General features: G+C 39.6%; 1 protein-coding gene across 1 annotated transcript in view; it reads right to left on the bottom strand.

Annotated features, from left to right (window-relative positions):
- Positions 1-25,678, bottom strand: part of LOC111573751 (dolichyl-diphosphooligosaccharide--protein glycosyltransferase subunit STT3B-like) — a 77,485-nt gene that overhangs the window by 41,759 nt on the left and 10,048 nt on the right. The window lies entirely within an intron of this gene.

Genomic DNA, 25,678 nt, shown 5'->3' with positions numbered 1-25,678 from the left:
GAAGAAAAGAGATGACGAGCATTGTGATGTTCAAGTGAAGTTGACCTCTGACCTTTTGGATATGAATGTCATTACCACATTATTTTATCCTGTTAGACATTTGTGTGAAATGCTGTCATAATTACAGCAGGATTTGTAAGGTATGGCCAAAAACATATTTGTGTGACAGTTCATCCTTGAGCCCAAGTGGATGTTTGTGCCAAACTTCTAGAAATTCTCTAAAAGGGGTTTCTGACTTCCATTTGACAAGAATGTGACCGTCAACCAAAAAAACCCACAATATCTCTGGCCAAGGCTGCTGACGGTGCTGAGGCATAATGAAAACTTAAAGTATGTCACCTTGTTTTGATCTTCTCCAGGACATACTCATATTCAGTAAAATCATTGCACACATAACAGCTGTAGTTGAGTCAGGCTGACTCAGGCTGCTTACAAAATCAAATCCTTCAAAGCTCTAATTTCACTGTGGTGAATAGTGAACAAACAATGACTATCCTTTTCGGACACCACAGGGTAAACAGAAATTTACTGCTACACGCATTGCTACCAACTGCTATCAGTCAGATGTTCCCTGTTTCAAAGCAATGGTTCGCTTTTGTAACCACATAGACTGCACCAACATAGAAACACTCCATAAAGCAACCACTGTCATGCAAAACAGCACAATTAAAGTCTTCTATTTCAAACATTGTTAAATCCAATCGTGCTTAGAAAACAGATTGTAAGCCAAAGATGTATGTATAACTTTAAGAACTTAATTATACCCGGAAACTCCATTTTAAAGCAGAATGCCTTTGAATGACCTCCCACTCTTTGTATTAGGAAGTCTCATATTAGATTACAATAACTATATATTCACCTCATGTCACCCCAACACGTCGCCTACAAACACACTTGTGCCTTTACAGCAGAAACAAGAAGCTTGAAAATAAGAGGACCTGTCATATCTTGTGCACAGTCGATGGAAGACACTGAGGAAAAAAATGCTAGCTTTGTACTAACCTTGAACAGTTAAGAGCCCAACACTTGGAACAATACAATTCAGTTCTTACATGCTGTGCTTTCACCATAGAAAACACAACTAATACTGTGGGTTCATTTCTTAAACAAGTTTGCTGTTCAAAAGAAGGGTCAGCTGTTGAGTATTTCTCTGTAGAATTTCTCGGAAATGTAACTCTGTAGGCTATTAGTACAACAGTCCAACCTACAGGGAAAGATATTGGTTAAGACATGAAAAACCTGTAGAAACCTTAAAAATCACACAGAAGCAGATGATTAGCTGAACAGGCACCAGCTAGGTTAATACATACACTACTCACAATAAGTTAGGGATATTGTGAGGTCCTCAGTGGATTTCATACATAAGGTGTTTGTTTCACTTCAGTGATTTTGGGGATAGGGAAGCAATTGTATTAGGGTTCTAGACACACCTCATTCTGTGTTTTCCACGTAATGGTCTCACGCTATGTACAGTGCACCTTACATATTGGGGCCAATACCAGAAAATACAAAAAGACAACCCTTTTCAATGTGGCATCAATTTCAACATTCTGGGGGTATAAAAAGCTGGTATGTCAGTAAATCATTCCCAGTTCATTATTCAAGCAGCCATGAACACACGACGTCTATTTACGGACGAGCAGCGCCACCTGGTCATAGCGCGCCTTCAGGTCGGTAGCAGGCAGTCAGATGTTGCTCGTGAACTTGGTGTGTCTCAAAGTGTCATCAGCAGACTTGCAGCAAGACACAGAACTACTGGCAGTGTTTGTGACAGACCCAGGAGTGGAGCCCCACGAGTGATGGAATGCAATGATGACCGGTACCTAAGGACCTATGCACTCAGACACCGTTATGCAACTGCCACACAGCTGCAGGCCTGTTTACGAGAAGTGAGGGGTACTAGGGTTTCCAGACAAACCATTCGCAACCGACTCCACCGCTTTGGCTTGAATTCCAGACGACCGTTGCAGGTGACCCCACTGACACCAAGACACCGCTGTGACCTTTTGCAGTGGGCACAAGAGCATGTGACCTGGGCAATGCAGCAGTGGTCTACCGTCCTGTTCACTGATGAGTGTCGGGTCACCTTGCACAGAAATGATGGTCACCAGCGTTGTTGGAGAAGGCAAGGTGAGCGATACGCCGAGGTCAACATGATCCCCAGGGTTCGCTTTGGTGGGGGAGGTGCAACAGTCTGGGCAGGCATCACCAGTCAGCGCAAAACAGATTTGGTGATTGCAGATGGCTCAGTCACTGCACATTCTTACCTCAGAGACATCATAGAACCCATCATCATCCCCCAATTCCGCCAGCACACCCCCAACTTTCTGTTCATGGATGATAATGCTTCACCACATGGTGCCAGAATTGTCACAGCTCAACTTCAGGAAGTCGGAGTGCCTCATATGGTAGTCAGCAATGTCCCCTGACCTGAACCCCATAGAGCACGTCTGGGACCAGCTGAAGCAGCGACTGGATACTCGTACCCCACCTCCACGTGACCTGGCAGAACTGCTGCAGCACTTGTGGAGGAGTGGAACGCATTGCCTCAGAACAACATCATGAGGCTAGTTAGGAGCATGAGACGTCGCTGTCAAGCTGCAAATGGTGTAAACATATGCTACTGACTTTGTCAATTTTGATTATTTGAGGCCATCTTTGTTATTGTCTAAATTGTTGGGTTAATAAATATTGCACTAATGAAAATGGTGCTTCTTCTCATTCATTAATAGTAATATCAAAGAGAATTATTACTTATTTCATTAAAATTCAGACCAAATAGGAAAAGCATTCATGTAAATAGCAATATCTCTAACTTATTGTGAGTAGTGTATATAGCTTGTTTGAGCCACCACTGCCAAATAAGTTGCTGTCTCTCACACACATTTTGTGACCTTGTACTGATTAGTTTAATGCAGCAATGAAAAATGAACACCAATAAAATCTGCAGCACCGACTGAAAACTGAGCCAACATTATGCTAACAGCTAATTTTCTATTAACAGTAATACTTGTTACCTGGAAAACTATACTCATATTGAATCGTGTCACACCAAAATAGTAACACTTGAGTCCAACAATGAACCTAGGCTCCTGGAAATATTCCTGTACTGCTAAAAGCTCTGCCCTAAGAAAACAATTCAGTTTACTAGCATAGCATGGGGATAGAATGTGACACAAGCAGGAGGAGGGGAGAAAGCAACAGTCAAAGTCCAATTTGTCTGTAATAGTGAGTGAAAGGGAGATTGAGCTGGCATAGGCAGAGATACTTTCATAGTTTCACAACTATGGAAGTATAGACCTCTGCGTCAACATCACTGGAGTCAACACGAAGGTCAGAGGGGCAGCCGGCGAAAATATGTTGAGCTTCATACCATGCTGGTGAGTACCAGCCACAGACGTAGTGAGAAATGAACAGTGGGCAGTCGTAAAAAAAACAGAGATGTAATAGCAGTTTCTGTTCACCTATCTGACCTGTGTGGCCATGTTGTGGAAGTGGTCAGGCCTCTGTGAATTCTCCATGAGAGAAACGGAAGAAGCCAACATGAAAGAAATTAAGCTCTCTTCTTCTGCTTCTCCATCTGTCTGTAACTGCAAGCTACAATACCTTGAATCATTCTCATCATCTCTAAACTCCACTGGCCCCATTTTAAGTAAAACCTAATTTCACAGTCCACAAAGACAGAAAAGAGGGGTGTGTGTGTGTCTGTTAGGGAGATGTCTCATTCTCTGTTTCTGAAATATTGCATTGTTCTGAATCTTGGCGGAGATGCGATGTACCAGGGGAGAAAGGGAAGATGGGACGAGGAGGAGAAGATGAGAAGGAACAGGAAAGAGGAGATGGGGGATTAGTAAAAATGATTGTAAAGAGTAGCAGGAGGAAGTGAAAGAGCTGGAGCACAGGAAGAAAAGAGGCAGACCAGAGGACAAGAAATAAAAGGATAGGGAGTACAAGAGTGAATTAGCACATTTCACAGATCCAGTTCAACACATTTAGTTTCATATTTTTCAAAAATATTGACACTATAGCATAGAACTGTCAATTGTTAATAAGTCATTCATTACTGATACTGGCTATATTGGTTAGAAAATATTAAAACAGGAATCCATAATAATATTTTCATTTCCATGTTTTCACATATGTAGCAGTAGTCTCCAACACCAGGAAACAGACTCTGATGTGTTAAATTGATGAAGCTCTGATTTAACTGACAGCTGAGCAAGCTCCAATCTGATGCACTGTGTACTTAAAATATCCTGAGCAATACTTTTATGGATTCATCATTGTTTAGTTAAAATAAATGCCTGACACGTGACTGTTTGAAAAAAAGTGATTAAATTCAAGATTTTCAACATACAGAAATGTCTCTCAATTCACAAGCTGGAATTAGGAAATGTTCGATTTTTAAAACTTAAAACAATGAACTAATCAGCAAAATAGCTATTATTAATTACTTGTTGACTGAAAGAAGCTGTTGTTTGGACAGGAAGAACAGCCTCCACATCTGTATGAAGCTAATAAATGTGTCAACTTCTAAAATGTGATGCTGTAAAGTTCAGGACACACATATGCAGTTTCAGAAGGCACAAAAGCCAGAGAACAATTCTTCTGTAACAGCCAAGAATGTAATGATACCACTGTACTGGCAGCACTCGCGTACAGATAGCTGATAGTTCGGGTCATGCAATCATGGTTGATTTTTATAATTTCGTCTCAAACGTGGAAAGTAAAACAAGTAATTTTCAAAATAGAAGTTATGTAAAAAAAAATAAAGACTTTCAATAATATTAATATTCAATGCATCCATGAAAGAAAAGGGGGATAAAACACTAACCCTGTCCCACATCTCAGACATTGTTTGGTTAATCAGAACAGGAAGGTGTGTGGAAGTCAGACGCAGAGAGTAAAAACTAAGCCGATTTCAAACCTAGAGGAGGAGGGGGACCTCATACAAAAGCATTTATGAAAATCTGATGATGTCTCATCAAATTCCCACAAATCCTATACTGCGGTAAGCGGGGGTAAGTATGGAGACAGTATAAGGAAGCCTGTGCCAGAGTATTATTGGCTGATTAAAAACAGCACCCAGGGATGGATATAAGTACAAACAAAAAATTGCATAACTCACCCACAACTCTTGCTTGTCATGAACCAAAAGAGTCAGATCAAACAACTTCTAAACTAAACCAACAAAAGACTCTGTTCTCAGTTTCACCTTGGAGGTTGTAGAATAGATAGGAAATCATACAAGTGAAAATTAAAATACGAACATAGAGACACTGGTTCACTTTCTGAATCGCCCACAACAGGCGTTAGGGGAGGTAGGCGTTAGGGACAAAAGGGACAGAAATGGTACCTTATCACTTGACCAGAAACAGAATCAAATTAATAAAAGATATTTTACCCCAGGGCAGATCTAATAAAAATTTTCTTTGGTTATCAGGGGAGTCAGAAAAAGTACGATCACCAGAGATCTCCGGCTCAGACCAAATATTATAGATGAAGTGGAAGAGGTGCTTTACATATCCTCCATTACATACTGCAGACTGGGGAAAAGCCCTTAAAAATAATTTAGTAATTCACATTTAGGCTTATATAATGGCCTGCAAAATTAGACTAGGAAAGAAGAAGAGGTCGTTATTGGTAGACAGCAGGTTCAAGTGATTTTTTGCCAGAGCCACCACAATGTGATCATATGGTCTCTTTTCTTGACTGAAATCAAGCACACCTCAAAAATCCTATTCAAAGAAGTAATTTGCGGTAGTAGCCCATTTCATGGTCTGATTCTCTGGTCTTCAAGGCCATTTCAGAAACTGATGAGAAAGCGAGGAAAACCTTTTCAAATAGGAGCACACCAGTGTGGTCACTGTTCCTCTCATCTCATCATGTTTGTCTGATTCCTTATATCAATCTGTACCGATTACCGTTCCAGTTCAGATGGCTTTATTCGGTTGCAGCATAACAGCCTTGTCATTTCCTGTGGAAAAGTACCGAGTCTAGTTTTATAAAGGATCTACTCCACAAACACAAGGCCTCAAGTTGGCATCTGCATAATATCAGAGAGTGTCCCTGAGGAGTCTAATGACATAATAGGTTACTCAAGCCTCGATTTAGAGCTACAACAATCCAAATGCAACCGCTAGGGGGCAGTCAAACAAGAAGCGACCAGATACATTGCACTGACATACAGTTACCTCAAAGCTGAAATGGTTAACACGCCATCAAACTGTTTATCTTCATCTTTAGCCCTTTGCTGTTTGGCACTTAGGGTACCGTTGAAAATAGCTACCTTCTTCTTACTATGCAGAAAGTTTAGCAACAAAAGAGGTTAAAAAGCTCTACAGTGCTGTAGACATTGGTGTTTTGAATTTTTCAACAATTGTTTTAAAATGTAGTTAGTTATTTAAAGAAGACTTGGCAAAAGTATTGTAGGTTGACTGCAGCTTTAAATTGGCATCCGATTAAAAAGCGAAGACTGTACTTAATTGCCAGCTAAAACAAAGTCAGACAAAGGAATAATTCTTAAACTAATTTTTCATTTTATGAAAATGAAAAAACACTGGAATATTATCGTAGGTGCTCCATTTTATTCAATTAATCAAAAAATAATGAAGGAAAGTGTTGTCAATCATTTAATTATGAAAAAATAATGCAACAACAGCACATAACGAGCTACAGCCTACTTTGAACTGGTACCTATCTGAAATGCCATAATCTGTCATAATTTGCATGCACTACATACTATTGAATCTGACAGAACAAAGGAAAAAAGCAAAGAAAAAAATCAATGGCTGTCACAAGCATTGTTATTCAATAGGACTGGGAAAGCACTCACACATACACAGTGAGCATGGTAAACTAGAGTGTGTAAGAGTTTTGAAGGCTATAGATAGTCCTCTGTGGAGCAAAACTACCCTCACGACCCGAGCACATGCTCTTTTTTCGAGAGTATCCTACACCCTGTAAAAACTTTTCACACAAAAAGGAGATGTGGTCTGAAGAGCAGCCCAACAGAGATGTGGGTTCCCTCTGGTGTTTGGTCTCTCCCGTTCATGTTTTTATTCCACTCTTCACAATGTGCATTTGCTCACTTTCAGAGATCTCAGCATGTGGGGCTGACTGCTGCTCAACAGAGACATTTTGTTGCTTTACACACTGACAGACCCAAGGAGAATACATTTTTTCTTGAAAAATCAATAAAATGGAGATAAACGGATCAGTAAGAGAGCCTCAAACACCAGTGATAATGACGGAAAACTGCACCTCCAATGTCTTTTCAGTCAAGCTACAGTCAACTAGCATTCAAAGGGGAAAAAAACAGGGAAGCACATTAGCCTTTCAGAAGTGCCGACTGGTTTTCTTGGAGACCTAACAACACACTGAAAAAGACTCTCCCCTGGACAGGAGAAACCATCAAATATACATTAAGGAACTGTGTCTTTCTGGAGTTTTGCAGCAAATCAAAGAAGGTACTGAGAGAGCAGTCTGAAGGGCTAAGGGTGTGTGTGACGGTGCACAAAAGATTCAGTGGCTTCAAGTTCTGCACTGTATTGACTCCAAACTTTTATCACCTTCAAGTCAAGAGACGCCCAGTGCATGTAGAGAGTGTTCAACTCAAACACACATACCATTTCTTTTTCAGGAATTTTAGATTTACATTTACTTCTCAATCACACACCACAAAGAAATGGACTGCATAATTTACATAATTTCTACTGCTTATTGAAAGCTGAGTTCACAGGGTTGGTTGGAGCTCTTTTTCAGCAGAGTTGGTTGGTCAGTCAGAAGCGTGAACAGCATAACAACAACACTGTCTCAGCCCATTGCAGTCATGATGATTATTTAATGAGGAGTTGCTTTGCTTCTCCAAGCAGCTGCTCAACATACACTACTCACAATAAGCTAGGGATATTGTTATTTACATGAGTGCTTTTCCTATTTGGTCTGAATTTTAATGAAATAAGTCATAGTTCCCTTTGATATTACTATTAATGAATGAGAAGAAGCACCATTTTCATTAGTGCAGTATTTCTTACCCCAACAATTTACACAATAACAAAGATAGCCTCAAATAACCAAAATTGACAAAGTCAGTAGCATATGTTTACACCATTTGCAGCTTGACAGCGACGTCTCATGCTCCTAACTAGCCTCATGATGTTGTTCTGAGGCAATGCGTTCCACTCCTCCACAAGTGCTGCAGCAGTTCTGCCAGGTCATGTGGAGGTGGGGTACGAGTATCCAGTCGCTGCTTCAGCTGGTCCCAGACGTGCTCTATGGGGTTCAGGTCAGGGGACATTGCTGGCCATACCATATGAGGCACTCCGACTTCCTGAAGTCGAGCTGTGACAATTCTGGCACGATGTGGTGGAGCATTATCATCCATGAACAGAAAGTTGGGGGTGTGCTGGCGGAATTGGGGGATGATGATGGGTTCTATGATGTCTCTGAGGTAAGAATGTGCAGTGACTGAGCCATCTACAATCACCAAATCTGTTTTGCGCTGACTGGTGATGCCTGCCCAGACTGTTGCACCTCCCCCACCAAAGCGAACCCTGGGGACCATGTTGACCTCGGCGTATCGCTCACCTTGCCTTCTCCAGCAACGCTGACGAGCATCATTTCTGTGCAAGGTGACCCGACACTCATCAGTGAACAGGACGGTAGACCACTGCTGCATTGCCCAGGTCACATGCTCTTGTGCCCACTGCAAACGGTCACGGCGGTGTCTTGGTGTCAGTGGGGTCACCTGCAACGGTCGTCTGGAATTCAAGCCAAAGCGGTGGAGTCGGTTGCGAATGGTTTGTCTGGAAACCCTAATATCCCTCACTTCTCGTAAACAGGCCTGCAGCTGTGTGGCAGTTGCATAACGGTGTCTGAGTGCATAGGTCCTTAGGTACTGGTCATCATTGCATTCCATCACTCGTGGGGCTCCACTCCTGGGTCTGTCACAAACACTGCCAGTAGTTCTGTGTCTTGCTGCAAGTCTGCTGATGACATTTTGAGACACACCAAGTTCACGAGCAACATCTGACTGCCTGCTACCGACCTGAAGGCGCGCTATGACCAGGTGGCGCTGCTCATCCGTTAAGTGACGTCGTGTGTTCATGGCTGCTTAAATGATGAACTGGGAATGACTTACTGACAATACCAGCTTGTTATACCCCCAGAATGTTCAAATTGATGCCACATTGAAAAGGGTTGTCTTTTTGTATTTTCTGGTATTGGCCCCAATATGTAAGGCGCACTGTACACAGTGACACCATTTTGTGGAAAACACAAAATGAGGTGTGTCTAGCACCCTGATACAATTGCCTCCCTATCCCCAAAATCACCGAAGTGAAACACGCACCTTTTGTATGAAATCCACTGAGGACTTCACAATATCCCTAACTTATTGTGAGTAGTGTATCTGAGTGCCTAAGGAGCATCATAGGAGATAAGACAGACCATCTCTGCAAACTATCATTTCTACATATACGCACAACACACTCAGGTATGGATTATTCACACAAGAGTACTGACCGCACATACTGTGAAGCAACACTGCAGATTGTCAAGGCATTGAAAAAACAGTGCTTGTAGTCTGGTGGAGCTCTTCACTATTTAACTGTAAGCACCCAGCTTACAGTAGACAAGTTTACTTCACTTAGAAAAGAATTGCGATGTCTCTAGAGCAGCCTGTAAGGCTTTCAAAGCAGCCTACAGCTACTCTAGACCAAAGATTCTCAAAGGGAGTGCCTTAGAGACAGTCCAAGTGTACAGAAAGAGTTACTTCTAACTTTTGTTTGCTGTATCTTTTCATGTCACTGTGTCATTCACTCTATCCTCTAGACTCCCCCACAAAATTCCGGGGGGCAGGGAATATCTAGGGGAAAACAGACAATTTCCTGAACAATCCATCCCTGAACTACACGGCAGGAACGACAGAGAGACTCAGTAGACAGAGTAATAGTTGTAGAAATACTACTGCTAGTTTACAGTAATGTGTCCGTGTTACAGTGCTTGGGGCATAACGACGGAAGCAATTATCATTCACTGGTAATTCCTGTTCTGTCAGTGTTTCACTGTCACTTCATCTGGGTGTCAGAGTTTGCACAGGGTGGTTTGGAAATATCAATAGTGTGGGGCATCATTCTTCAAGTGAATTTCTATATTACAGTTTCTAATACAACTTTTCCAGGTGCCAGCAGTCAGGAACAGCCTTTTGATGAAAGGGGAAGATTGTGTCCCTCACCAGAATTCGTTATCTGCAGGAGGAACTATGAAATGCAGCAATGATGAGACAAAACCCTCTTCTTCAGCCAGTACAGATATTGAGGAAGTCAACTGTTCATTAAGGTAAATCAAATAAAGAAACACTACATGATGTAATTCATCACACAGTTTTTCTGTAAGTCAATTGTTCCATTTTTATATAAACCTTGATTTGAAAAAACAAAACAAAACAGAAACATTCTGTGAATATCACTACTAGACCAATCATCCGTTAACAAATACACGTATGGGTCAGTCAGAAATATGTTGCTGTACTGTATCATTGTTTGTTCAGAACATATCTGTTGTTCAGGACCCAAGAGATATCATCAGATACAGGCCACTTGAATGATGCAGCTGGCCCACTTGGGTGCATAAACTTTCCCCTCACATCCTGTTCCTCTTCATCCTTGTCAGTGGCGAATAAAGCCACTACTTGCCATCGCACACACACAAGCTGCATCATTCAAGTGGCCTCCTTCTGATGATATCTGTTGGCTGCCAATAGCACATGTTCTGTCACCAATTCCAGCTGGAATTACAATGAGGGGGAGAGAGACAACACAAACTTCACACTGACACGAAGAGAATTTTCCTCTGCAAATAAGTGAAATGTAAATCTACTGAGGAACGATGGTTTGCATTGCTTTCTTTTGTTGCTTTTGTTTCACTTGTTCAGTCACTTGCCATGACGTCTCAATAAACATGACAGTGTGATGTGTGTTGAATTATCATCAGTTTCTGTGTTCAGCATGCATTCCAAATACACTGAACGTTCAGTAAGGCACAATAAGCCTCATATGTTGTGAAATTTCAACATGAACCCAACATGGCAGCAACTTTTAAGATAAAAAGATAAAAGAAATATAAAACCATAAATACTGTATATACACTTACAGGAACTTTCTGGGAATCCAGTACCACTATGTTTAAAAATGCTGCATTTTTTTTTCCATTTTCAAAGGCTCAAGTAAAAACAAATGGCGTGAACGTTATACTACAAAGCAAGTTTAACATAGTCGGGCTTTCGTTGAGCAAGTCAGACAAAAATTAAAGCCTCAGAGTCAACAGGTATCATGAAGGTGGTTATCAACTTTCTTTGTTAACTCAGGTTTTCTGCTTCAAACTCTGAGCGCATTCACATAAAAGGAGGTGTTTAAAATGTCATTTGACTGTTTGTCCACACAAAATAAAATGATTGTGTGCAGTTGCTTCAGTCAGCAGGCTGTTTTAAAGGAGAACAATGAGAATGTAAAAATGTATGATGGTATAAAGCACTGCTACTGCAAATGATGCAAGACAGGAATGTTGGTAGACAACTATTAAACATGCATAATGTATCTATTTTACCAGTCAGTGCAGCTGCTTATTTCTAACTGACAGCTGCACAATAAAGTTATTAAACTTCATATATTTAAACACAATATTGTATTTTCTGTGCATTTTGGTCTGACACTGTTTCATAATGCAGGATATCACTTTAATTTGTGGCCAAATCAAAGTGAAATGAATGTTACTGAGTGAATATTCTCTGTGATAAAACCAGTAGAATGATCAGTTTTCTAATCTGTGTTCTATTAACTGCAGTACCAGCAGTGAAACTGAATTGGCAGCAAATCAGGACCAAACTTAACATATTTATACAATTTCTGCATCACCAGCTAAATACATGATGGGTTCCCATGACAACGCGATGCATGCAGTGTGTGATGCAGTTACTGCTTCATTCAGTGGTTTTAGTGATATACAGCTCAAGGTGTTTGCAGATAAAACATTTTCCGTCAGCTGATAATCTGTATCAATCATAAATAATCATCAGAAAATGCTTTGTTTAAAGGGAGACACTTCTTACGACTGATTTAACTCAAACTCTGAACATAACCTTTCCCCCGACCAGGTTAGCGCCACAGCGTGTTACCATGGCGATCTAGCCAGATTAAAAGAAAGTCACCATTGTGATAATGAAAACTGATTTTCAGTTCAACATGCCTCGCTAACCCACCAATCTCACTTTGTAGTACAGTCCTCTGGACAGGATCCATTAAATCATCTGGGTTTGTTGTAAACTATTTTGTTTATGTTCTCACCAAATTTCATGGCTGTCGGAGTTTTATTTCTGGAGATATTGACTCCCTAAAAAGGTTTCTGAGGGAAAATGTTATTTGAGTGTGAAAATATAAAAAAATCCCACATTTGAACATGTGAAATTCTCAAAATTTTGCCAAAATAATATTCAAAAAATTATTTTGGGTCCTGAATAGCAAATAAGTAAACTATAAACAAAATCTGAAGTGATAGAACAACACCACTATGTTACGTACCACAGACAGACCAGTTTTTCTTTTATTCTGGCTCATATTATAACACTGTGTACACTGAATAAGCATACACTGGAGACACAGACAAACACAAAAGATTAATCTACCTCTAAGTAAACCAGTAAGTAATTATTCCAATTTAAATTCATATCATGTACATTGACCTACCAACAAAAGAAAAGTATAGTTACTTCAGAGTGAACACAGTAACTTGCTGTCTGTTCTTTGAATGCAAGAACTCCAAAGCAGAAAGATGACTTCTGTGTTTACTGCCCACGGTGCCTGACAAGTTCTCAGTTCACCAGCTTTTTAACTTTATTAAAGAATCAAAACAGTCTTGCTGCTGAATAAAATCTCCATGTGATGGCAAATTATTTGCCACCACGGCTGACAAGAGACAAACTGACCAGCCACTGCAAAAATGGGGCTCCATTTAACTGGTGGCTTGATGCCATTACCCAACCTGCATGTCAGGGAAAGTTAGTGTTTAATATACAGCATGGATGCATGAGTGATATGGTCACATATGCAAGAAAAAAAGCTCACATTTAACAAAACTCAATTCAGTTTAAGTTGCCTAGGTATAAGCATCTATCCTATTAACGTTTGAGAGGAAACACTTCGTTTACTGCGAGTCAGTAAAGACACTCTCTAAGCAGTAATTTCCCAAGTTACAGTACACACAACTATTTTTTCCTACAAATGTCAGCAATATATATAAATTTACTCCTCTGGTAGTACACATGCTTTGAACAGTTTGAAGCATCTCCTTTGGTCTTTCATAGTTTGGACTGAGTGATGAATCGATTTCCTTTCATACCAGTGCAGATGTGCCAGAGAACTGCAGTTTTGTGACTACAGTGTATGAGCCCCTGTGCAATGCCTCAGTAAAATCATGACATGTAAAGAGAACACAGATAATACAGCAGGTGTGTCTGTGTGTGTGTATGTGTTAATATATAAGGGCTGTGGGCTATTCAATAGAGACCAAGAAATCTGTTCTTTGCTGCAGCCATTGTACTTTACCCTTTTCACTTCAAACATTAACAGAATAAGTAACTTTCTCAGATGACACATAGGGGTTGACCGATTTTCAGTTTGGCTAATTATCACATCGCATAGTTAGCCTTTGTCTGAATACTTGTACTACTTTGAAGGGGATTGTTTTTTTGTTTTTTTTTGTGTCCATTTCTGTGAAAATAAACAAATGTTCAAATACAAATATCTGCAGTCACTGATTTATGGTCTTAAATATCCCTCCAACAGCACTCTCTGACTGGGCTTTGGTCATGAGTCACATTCTTTCAAAGCTGAAGAATAAATGTTGAAAAGTTATTTTAAGTAAACATATGTACAACATAAATAAATAAAGACATTACAAGAAACACTTGTGTTATTTGTTATTTTGATTCTTCATTCATTATAGCATAAAACTGTACTAATGGATATATTAGAGCCTAGCCCATGAAAAAAAAACATTTGGGGGAAGTTCAAAAATTTAAATAATGATGTATTTGCTGACATTTTTTGTATTAAAAGCGAAACAGATGGGATCATTGTAGGGCTTGGCAATACAGCTAACAGGTCAATCAAAATAAAATGTTTTATTTCAGCTAATAATCGATAATTATTGATAATTTTTGAACAATTCATTTTAACAAAAGGCCAATGCAGAAAAAAAGGTTTCATTTGATTTAACCAAATTTTGAATCTAACCACTTAATCCTATTTATCAAGAAACGCAGGTAATAATTTTAATGCTACTCTTTTTCTTAACCTTACACAGAAACACGTAAAAAAAAAAAGTTACACTCATGCTTGGAGTTTGCTGGCATTTAAGTGAAACTATCAAACACTCTATAAAACCCTTTTCTTACAGGATTGATGACATGTCTATCGCCTGTACAAATGTATTTAGGAAAGTAGTTAGCCACTGACCATGATGACACCTCTGGACACTGAACTACAGTCTGCTCAGCTGTAATATGCACTCTGCTGCATGTGCTGCCGAAAGAACAGTGCTCAGAGTATTTCAAGCAACGGACTAAGACTTACTGTGCTACATGAGACAACACCATTTCTAAATTACACCAAATACCTTTTTCTGCATTATGTTCTGGGTTGAATTTTTTTTTAAAAATAGGTTTTCGTATCAACTTATATCACAACATATATGCCGATGCCAATATACACCGATCACACAAACATTCTGACCACCTGCCTATTATTGTGTTGGTCTCCTTTATGCTGCTAAACCTCCTCTGACCCAGTGGGGCATGGACTCAGGACCTCTGGGGATGTTCTGTGACACCGGGATGAAGGCTGTGAATTCTGTGGGTCCAGTGGGATGCAGGGTGGGACCTACCAAGATCAGGATTATCCTGGACCATCCCATAGATTCTCAATAAGATTTGGATCTGGACAGTGTGGAACCCGGGTGAACAGCTTAGCTCTGTTGTGTTCTCTGGGCCACTCCTGAGCAGTTTTTGTGGTGTGTCGGGGTGCATCGTCCTACTGTGAGTGGCAACTGGCATCAAGGACTGCTGCTGGTATGGAGGTTTGAGGGGTTGCTTAAGCTGCAGTGTTTAGCTGGGTGGTACATGTCAAACATCCATGAATGTCAGGACTCAAGGTTTCCCAGCAGAACACTGCATTATAACAAGATGATCGATGTTATTTACTTCACCTGTCAGTGGTCAGAATGTTGTGGCTGCTCTGTGACAGACGAATACTGGCAGATAAAATTGGTAGATATTTGAAATAGCGGGGTTGGCTGTCTGGTCTTGGTGTGCTTGTTTACTGAATTGCTTATATGACTGATCATTCCCTTGAGAATAATTTATTTGTCTTTACCTTCTGCTGAGAACACAACAATCTTGTAGCATGAGCAGGCTGCTTACCCACTCTCTCTCCCTTGGCCTATATCCTGCCTCTCCTATGCTCTGCCTCTACTCAGACTAAGGTCAAATTCCTAATAATACATGACAGAGCTATAGCAGTGCAAATGTCTGCTGCATAGATCCTCATATTAAAAGCAGTTCATTGATACTAATTGGAGGTTGCTGTATGACAAACTTGCCATCATCAGAGTGCAAAGCAAAGCATCATGATTCTCATTATGAAACACAGAAGAACATTAAGGTTGATGTGGCCGTGCTGAATTTGACTGTGAAAAATGATGCAAATACATTTAAAGTAACTAGAACAATTGTGGTTTGTCACTGTGAGGCCTGAAGCTTTGTTTCTTAAATTAGAGGTCAGGGGCCTATCTATGGTGGGTGGCTGCCCACATGATGAAAGAGGCAATATGTTTCCATGAGTCTGGTTTCTGGGGCAAGACTGTCCTATTTGTCATTTGGCTTTCAGGCTGAAAGAGAAATTCACAGCCAGCTCCTGACAAAGCTCACCACTCAATGGGGGCTAAATGATACACTTTATATCTTCAGTATTTAAAATCGGGTAAACTGCAGGTGGAAAGATACACTATTAACAAAAACTGACTATAATTCAGGTTAATGCATTCGCTGCTCCCCCTCCACAAAGGCAGAAAGACGTAATGTGATGAGGACTTCAGATTAAGCACCTGATACTGATAACAGATATTAAACTGTGCCGTCTGTCCTGATATGAAAAAGATTTTAAAAGGCAATAACACATTAAATCTAGCACATAACAAACACTTTAGGGACTTTTGTGAGTTTAAAGGTTCAGATTTGTTTCATTTCTTAACACTTCCAGCATCAGAGTTGGGGCCATTCTATATCAACAAAAGGTTGAGTGTATTATTATGTTTGTAAAAAGGCTGTCTACCACATCAAAAACATGATAGGACCTATTCAAATGTTGTTGCTATGGTTACCATCTGTCCTTTTGCATTCTTTCACAACAGCGGTCAAACTGGAGTTTGTGTGAGGCATACCTACTGTTAATACTTAATTGTCAGGTAACTGGAGCAAGAAGATAATACTTCACAGCCATACAGCAGCTCAGCTTTGTGGGGGACATAGCCTTGTTATGTTGGCCCACCACAAAGCTACACATTTCCACTGAAAACCCTAATGAAAAAGCTACGTCTGTAACAATATTTTAACATTTCATTACATGAATTCACTGCAGCATTCCTAACTGACATGACAAAATGCAGGTCACTCCCCTGCAGTCACCCGGTCACCAGTCAGGATTCTGCAGCATCCAATCAGCAACTCAGATCAATCTCCTTATCTAGAGCCCTCTAATCTCTTTACTGAGCAAAACATGAAAACGCCACTGCTCGTTCTCCAACGTCCCTGCATGTTCACTGCTAGGCTAACGTGATGGCTTGTCGCTCTGCTGGGAGTCAAAACGAACATCAAAGAGAAAGGGAGCACAAAGAAATACACAGGCTATCGGACTGAAAGACAAGAAATGTTGGAAAAGAGGAATAACAAGGGAGTGAAATAGAAAGTGCAGGGACTGGCTGGCTTACATCAAAGTGGAATACTGTGCTAGAATAACTCTGGGCTAATCTAACCGGCAACCAGCAGCAACTGAATGGCAGGGAAAGCCACAGCAGCAGAGTGAAGAAGGCCAAGTCTAGGACAGATGAAGTTATGAAAGACAGGGAGAAAAAGGAGAGAAGAATACGTGCAGGAGGAAAAATGAGTAAAGTCTAGCCTAGAGTGAAGTAGAGAGACTAAGGAACATTTTTATTAAATTCTTTAATTTCATTATTGTCTTGCACAGTGAATTGTAATGTTATGTAACACTGCACAAACAAGCTCCTGTGTCTTTTTTGTCAGCTATCAAACTGGGACAAGGAATACGTAATCCTGATAAATATTTATCAGTGACAGCCACAGACTCTGTTTGTTGTCACATTAAAAGATTAATCAGCTGTGAAAAGAAGGCAAGGCCATTATGATAATTGTAATTTCTAGCATTGTTTGTACATTTAATCTGGCTAACAACATTTCTTTAATAGAAAATTAGTACCGTAGACACCCTTCTTTAATACGCCGTTCATGTGGATCTAAGCCATGGAGCAGAATGTCAAGGAAGCACAGCAGTAGAATTCATCAGTGGTTTGTTGCTGCAGTACTGTCCATAGCTGCTTCACCTCCCTAATAGACTATTGTGTTGTTCTGATGGGGCTACTAAAGGCTTTCAAGTCGGTCTAACTGGCCGTCTTCACCAACTTTGCCATGGACATTTCATTATCACCCTGTAAAGTCACACTCGGGCCATGTTATGAAGATTAGCTGTTATAATCACCACTCTGTGTCACTACTTTATTTCAGAAATACAGAAAAAAATATATATATTTTCACATTTGTTAACATTTGCTATCTTTACTATGTTGACCATATACTTAGACACTCCTCTTTGGTAAGCCTCCTGTCCTGCTGAACACCCAGTCAGCAAAATTTACCTGCACATTAATAGCTGGATTCCTGCTGGCTAGTTCTCTTGGAGCAGGTTTTTTAGCGGTTTATCAAGCTTTGCACCTGTATGCACATGCAAAACTGAAGACATGTAAAGGATTTCTTTGACAGCAAGCCTGCAGGACCAAAGGAGAGACTCCTTCTGCAATGTGGTCCACTCTTGTGCTCAAAATTCTGTCTTTAAAATTCAGAATAAAAATAAAGCTGACCCCAAATGTAAGTACGTTCCTTTCCTCTGCTAAACTTCTGACTATAGGTGTAAACAAATGTTTAATGTCAATGTTATCTGTAACTGTGGTTCCAACTATGAAAACTCAAAATGTCTACCGTGTAAAAGGCCATTCTTGCCCTCTAGAGAAAAAGTATACTGTTACCACACAGGGTGTGTCTCATCACATAGTCAGTGATGGAAATTTTGGAGCCCTGTGTCCAACAGTCTTCCATATCTATGAGTAGGAAGATATGGGAACACCAAATAAGGCTAAAATCACTAGATTTAATTCACACTTTTCTTACAAAGGTCAAAATTCCAGGGTGGTGCAACTAGTTCAGTTTGGTTCAAATAAAACTGGAGAGGCTGTGTAAATAAAAAACTTTCTGTCTTAATTTGCGATGTGTTTGACTGTAACTAAGGAAAACAAATATCCTACACTGCATGTTTAACGGCGATACGGCCTGAATGACAAGATGTGAAAATAAAGTGAACACATATTCAGCTACAATATACGATTAAGAATTTCATGTGGCTTGCGCTTACTAAAATGTTACATATGGATTAGATTCACTGAAAATAACAAGCACAGCCACATAATCTGACTAGCCTTATTTTCCACAAGCTACATGATGCAAATTCTGAAAGTCCCGATACAAAAATATTTATAGGCAATTTTCAACTTTAAATTATTGATATATGGGTCAAATATTTTACTACAGTTCTTCAGTCAGACTAATACTAAAGAAGACTCAGCAGTCCACTCAGGATTGTAAAATGGAGTCAAGGTTTTTCCCTTCATAACAATTTCTGGCAGAACGCAGACACAGGCTGTGATGAGCGCACAAACCAGACAACAGCCAAATTTAATTTTGGCTTGCCTTCAAGTTATTCATAAAATTAAAATGAATTAGCAACAGCTGATATGACCTCTGGTGCCGCCAGCACCATTTGTCATTTTAACCAGGGAGGGTCGGCATGACTAAAAATAAGGAAGCTGCTACCTGAATGCTCTGGACACTGCTTTGTACAAATGATAGATAGCAAATCGATGCAGCCAATTTCTTTGCTCAGATTCCCAATCTGGGCAACGACACTAGTATGCTGAGGTGGTTAAAACAAAGTCAAGTTAAATTAAGAAAAGATCAGATTCAGATCAGTTTTACTTTTGCAGATACTGATCTGATAAATGGCGCCCAGATTGGCCCTGGTGTGAATCTCAGGACATTTAAATCCTGAAATAAAAATCAACCTGAATGGATCTCTGCTGTATTTATAGAATGAGTAGAAAGAGAGTGGGGACTTCTTTATCAAAACAAAGGAGAAGATAGTGAGGACAGGGGGCTGCAGCCAGACTGCATTGCTGTACTCATCAAATTAACCCCATCAAATCCCCACTATTCATGCACAGAAGGACCAACAGCACTCATTTGATTCCAGCAGATAGCAAAAAGACTGAAATGGGGACAGATTACTTTTCAGTGTAATGGGACATTCTGCAAGTGCAGCACATTCACTCTAAACTGATGCCATTCAAAGTACTTGGAGCTAAATCAACCAGACATGCAGCCTGATTTAATGCCTGCCTGTGTGGAGCTGGCAGCATCTTGTCAGCTTCCCTTCAGCAACTAAACAAGAGGCGGAAGAGAGACGATACATGAGCAGATGTTTGACAAAATGGAAACAGGTGACTTCAGCAAAAAGGATGACTGGCAAAAGCAGACAAAAAGAGATAGATGCATGTCATTAGTAATGATTCTCATAACTATCTGTAAAAACACATTTTAAATCAATCTTAAATGTTAAGTCCTAACAAACAAAATAGTCTGTCAAGCAAAGGGTCCAACCAACAAGTAACCTGACAAACACGAGCATGGCTTTGGAGCAAGCAAACAGACAAGTGAACCATTGTAGAACATATTTTCAAGATATTTTAACTGACTGGCATGATAGAGTTAAGACTGGGGTCCTGAGCAAGCAATCACTGACTGGATCAACCAAATATACATGAATAAACAAAGTCCACTGACGTCATGACACCGAAGAACCAAATCAGTTGCAGGAAAACTGCTCATCAAGTTCTGCGCAAATTATCATTCAAAAGTCTTGATCAATCTGTAGCGTCTGTGCTACTTGTTCTGTCATCTGCCTCAATAAATTATTGACCTTTGACATTAGGAAGCCTGTGTGGGACTGGATTATATAACATAGGTAAGGTGACAGCAAGAATTGTCGACATTTCTATCAAATTTTGGTCAAGTACCCTAGAGTTTGCATTTCTATTTTTTTAATGTGTTTGTAACATCATGTCACTGAGAAAAATGACCCAACCACAAAATTGTGGCACCTCCCACCATCACAAGGCCTATCCCACCCCTGCATGTAACCAACGCAAAGCAATTTATTTCACAGCATTTCTTCCACACATGTATGGATTGTAGATGGAGCTGACATAGTAGAGAGAGAAGGCAATGAATTAGAGTGGAGCACAGCAGGACACACTTCACATTTTTAACACCTAAAAGGTACAATAAGGAGGGGTCTGTTTCAGAAAGCAGGCCTAACAAACTCAGAGTCTAACCTCGAACTCTGAGTTATTGGTTCAAGAAAATTTAATCAGAGACAGTTCAATTAGCTCTGCGTTTGTTCATTCTGAGTTAAGTGTGTGTGGGTGATGGAAAAAAAAGCCATCATCAATGGAGCTTTGGTATTATGATTCAGCATGGCAACGGGTAAATTAAGAGTGGGGCCTCCATTTTAATGCAGTAGAGCTAGAAATATGAATGTGCCCCAGTGCAGACCTTGACATTTATCTTTAAAAAAACAGAAGCAGAGAACATATTCAGGAACACTTGCTGGACAACTCATTCATCGTTTACCCAAGCTGAATTTTCCAGAATTACTGATAAAGCTGGAATCCTGCTGTATAGTTCGTTCAGTTTTTAAAGGTATTTATTCAGCTGTAACCTGATGGGGACAAAATGCAAGTAACAGCTACTGAAGATAAAAAATATTTCAACATTTTACATATTTTGTAATCCTGTGATTGTAAGTTATAGTCTGACCCAGTAATAATGATTTAGGTGATGACTTGAGGAAATAAATTTCCGCAGTAAACATTCACACACAAAGCTACAGTCAAAGCTCTTGGCAAATGATTTCACATCAAAAAGACCAAAAAGTAGTAACCATAAATGCAGAAATAAAAAGAGAATTAACAGTTTGGACATTTTCTTTTTTGTACAAGCAGCTTCACTCTTCATGCAAATCATCCAAAGGATTCCCTAAAAACCACTGCAGAAGGGAAATCACGGGAGCATAAAATGTAGTCTAATCTAAGTACTGTGGGCTCAAGTAAAAATCCAGCATGTGGCACTCTGCATTTTAAAATAGTGTGTGATGTTTGCATAATTTACAACTAAAGCCATGCATCTAGGCAATGTCTCTATAATGTGATTAGAAAAGACTGCATATACTAATGTGTTAGCAGTATGGAGGCACACTGCCAGAAGTAGAGGTTCAAATATGGATGGAAATCAAAGCAGAAAAATGCTATTACTTAAAAAAGAAGAACTTGTCAAATTGGCCATTCACCAAATTCTAAGCATCATGTTTAAATTATCTGCATGACTACCATGAGCTTAAAAAAATTCAAACACAGCAACTTGATATATCTCACTCTAGATGTGGTCTATGGCCAAGGTTAATGGGAAATCAGGAATCAAAGATAAATAACTGGACATCATGCATCTGCATTGCTTTTATTTTGAAGGCAGATGTTTGCAAGCAATGTTAGCTAGGTGCTTAGCTCTCTAAGATGTAAACTTACTGTAAAAAAGTAACACTAATAAGGAATGTTTTCAGCATCTTTCTCTAAATATTTATTGACTGAAATCAAAGGTGAAGGTGTGAGCTTAGTTTATGGAGAACAGATCACTGGGTTGAAGGATTATAATGTGAGCTACAATTTTGTGACCAAACACGAAGAGAAATGCAATAACATGACTGATGCAGAGTGGGCAAGGGACATCCAAATGTAAAAAAGCTAACAGGCCTCTTTACCAAGATTCACGTCCAAGGAGGGAGCAGTCATGGGTAGCTTTGTGACATCCCACAAAATTGCAAAAGGTTCCAAACCATTCTCTCAGGAGTATACCAGATAGTATTTCTTGGACTCTGCAGTGCTAATACGTCCATGGAAAAAAGAAGCATTGGACAGTGTTTCCCTCTCAAGAAAAAACTGCCTACTAAACATTGCATGTACATAACTTACCAACGGCATGACGCAGTCAAAGCAACGCAGCCTGGACCATTTTTTCAGAGCAGCAGCATTCACCATCTACACTGCATTTGTCCATTTCTTTTAGTTTGTTTCTCCGTCTTGCTGCAATATTTTCTCTGGTATGATCATTTGGGAAGAAATGCTGCTTGTAAACAGTAACTTTTCAGTTGAAAGTCCTTATAAATAATTTGGACATGAAGACTTAAGTTGGGCTCTGTGGTCCGGCTTAACCTCAAGTTTGTTGAAACTCCAGAATATTTGACTTGTGCCTTACGTCTTTATTATGCTCTGGAAAGGCAACTTGAGAAAAATCGGTGTGAGGTGGCATGGTGCTTGACTGGTGACCAGATTATGTTATTCAACCCCTTTCTGGTGACACTGTAACCTGGTAATAGGTCATTGGCTAGGTGAAAAGTTATGTCATCAGTGATTTCACTCTGCCATATGGAACCTTTTCATTTGGTCTGACACTGGCAAAAGTTTCTAAAACAGTCTTTTGCTTTGGATGGCATATACACCTGACTTTTCACTCATCTTTCAGAGCTTTGTGGGACTGATTTAAATGGTCCTCTATGCACTGCAATTGAAATGCTGCAACAATATATTGCACAGCCCTATCAGGGAAATTGGGAGAAAATACAGAGCTACAAGTGAAAACACAGTGGTCAATTTTAACTTATTTTCTTTGACCCTGGACAAAAGCTAGAGAGATACAGCTCAGTTTCTCATCTTTACTTGAGAAAATCAAGGAACAGGCAGTAATGAAGTCAGTGAAAGAGACAACAGTGGGGAGAAATCTAATCACAGAAGTAAATGTGTGCATGTTCAAGCTGGGACTGATGTGGCACTTGTTGGCAGGTGGTACAGCCAAAGGGTGTACAAATCTGACAGGGAGAAAATTGGTCTTTTGAGGCAGATGCAAGACAAAGTGATTGAAATTAATTCAGAAAAAAAAATGACATTTTTTACTGTATTATACATTAGGAGATGTTGCGCAAGTCAGTGCTGAAAATTACCTATGCTATTGTTAAACAGGGCAAGAGCACATTAAATGTAATTTTTAGCACTTTTTGACATATCTGTCAGATGTCTCAGCGTGGGCAAACTACTTTTAAGATTACAGGAAACTCAGAGCAGAGATTTGGGAGTTTTGTTGAGAGGTTAGACAAGAATATCCCAGAACTCTCAGATGCCAACTAGATGGCAGATGTATTTGCTGTTGATGTGACTGCAGTGACGAATTAACTAATTTCAAAATTACAAGGCAAAAGCATGAAATGTAGAACTTATTTTCATGTGAAAGTTATAATTTCTTTTCAGTCAAATGGCTGCAACACTTACCCACATGCCACTACTGAAATGTTGGCATGTGGCTATCTGCTGATCACCTCAACAAAAGGTATACATTCATGTTACCAGCACTGCATGGGGAGTTTTCAAGGCAATCTGTAGACTTCCAAACAGCGAAGAGTGTTATGCACGTGGATTCTTCTCTCTTCACTTAGAATGTGGTTAACACCCAGCACTGCTCAACTTAAACTCATTGGCTTGGTGCACTGCCAGCAAGGCATTGCAAGTACTACCGTTAGCATTTTATTTTTTACACATATGACATGGCATGTGTAGAAGCTAATTAACAAACCAGGATACAAATCATGTCTCTTCAGATCGCAGTAATTCAACCTGACTTTGGAGCACTTCTTCAAGCCAAACAGAAATTAAATTTCTCAATGAACAAGAAAGAAGCAAAAATTGAGGTGATACATAATAGCAATATGTGCACTTACTACTTGATTGTATAAAAGTAATGTAAGACTGGTCTTGGAAATACTGCAAAACATGCACAATTGTGAAATAATTTTTATTAATGTTAACTTGTTTACCGTTTAATGTAGATGTGCTCTGCATTTTTATTGTGTCAACATGTTTTAAAAAATATTTTTACTAATTCAGTACATCATTGGTTGTCTGATTAAAAACTTATATAGTACAAATAAATGAAATGTATAACAATGTCCTTATTAGTAATTCATAGAATAGTGTTAATACCTATTCTTACCACTAGCACATTAAACCCATACCAGGCACTGCTTTTAATAATGACGTATAATTCACCTTGGGCAGGGCTGAGTTCAGGATAGACATTTGCATAAAAATAAACGGCATGGCATATTATTTTATTTCACAGTCTTTTCTACAAAACAATAGTTTGTAATAAAGGATGCTCTATGTGTATGTGCAACCCTGGATGAAAGGCGACTTGTGCATGCCTTTTTTCCAGTATCCAATACCTACTGTTGAACTAGTAGATTTTGACTACATTTGAAATTGAAAAAAAAGTCAACTAACAGCCCATATGCATTACAACAGCCTCACATGCAAGACAGCACCACCAATCAGGTATGCACATTTTAAACAATTTCCTTGACCAAAATACAGTCATGTTAATCATTAATCGACAAAATACAATAATATCGACAAAAACACAATAAAATATAGTGGATGTTTTTGTATTTAACCAAAAAGCTTCTTTTAACACCCCCCCCCCACACACACACACACACACACACACACACACACACACACACACACACACACACACGACCGTAATGAGGATTAAGCAGTGTATAGATAATGGATGGACATTCAACAATCCAAAAATCCAAAGTACTTAAGACAGCAAATGAGTTGCAGTCTTCCACAGTCAAAGATCCGTCATGTTATTACTCTCTTCAAGGTGGTTTGATATCAGACTCATCTTCATGCCTGATCTACATGACAGAGTGGCTTGTTCACTGTTGGAAACAGCTGCTTAGCTGGAACAGATGTCCATTAATACTCTTGCATCAAATTTATCAGTTCAGGAAATCTGTCACCGGTTACTGTCACTTCTAAAATGCATTCATACTCAGAGCATCGCCAATACACTTCATCACTTTAGATTATTGTTACAAGCATGATATCAGACACCTGCTGCGCCTGAACGTAAGCAGCTAAAGTTGCTCTTTGCTGACAGACACTCAGCTGCCAGCCTGCGTTAGCATTTGAAAATCCTAGTTCAGCGTCAGCATGAGCCTCAGGTAAGTGGCTAAACCAGAGAGAGAAACATTTTTGTACAATTTAATGCTGCAGTTTATCAACACCACTATCACAATGAGCACTTAGACAGCAAAGGTGCGCTTGTTTTATG

The sequence above is a fragment of the Amphiprion ocellaris genome, chromosome 9 (assembly GCF_022539595.1).
Source record: "Amphiprion ocellaris isolate individual 3 ecotype Okinawa chromosome 9, ASM2253959v1, whole genome shotgun sequence".
Taxonomy (NCBI): Eukaryota; Metazoa; Chordata; class Actinopteri; family Pomacentridae; genus Amphiprion; species Amphiprion ocellaris.
The sequence above is the reverse complement of the archived record's forward strand: the minus strand, read 5'-3'. Positions and strand labels throughout refer to the sequence as shown.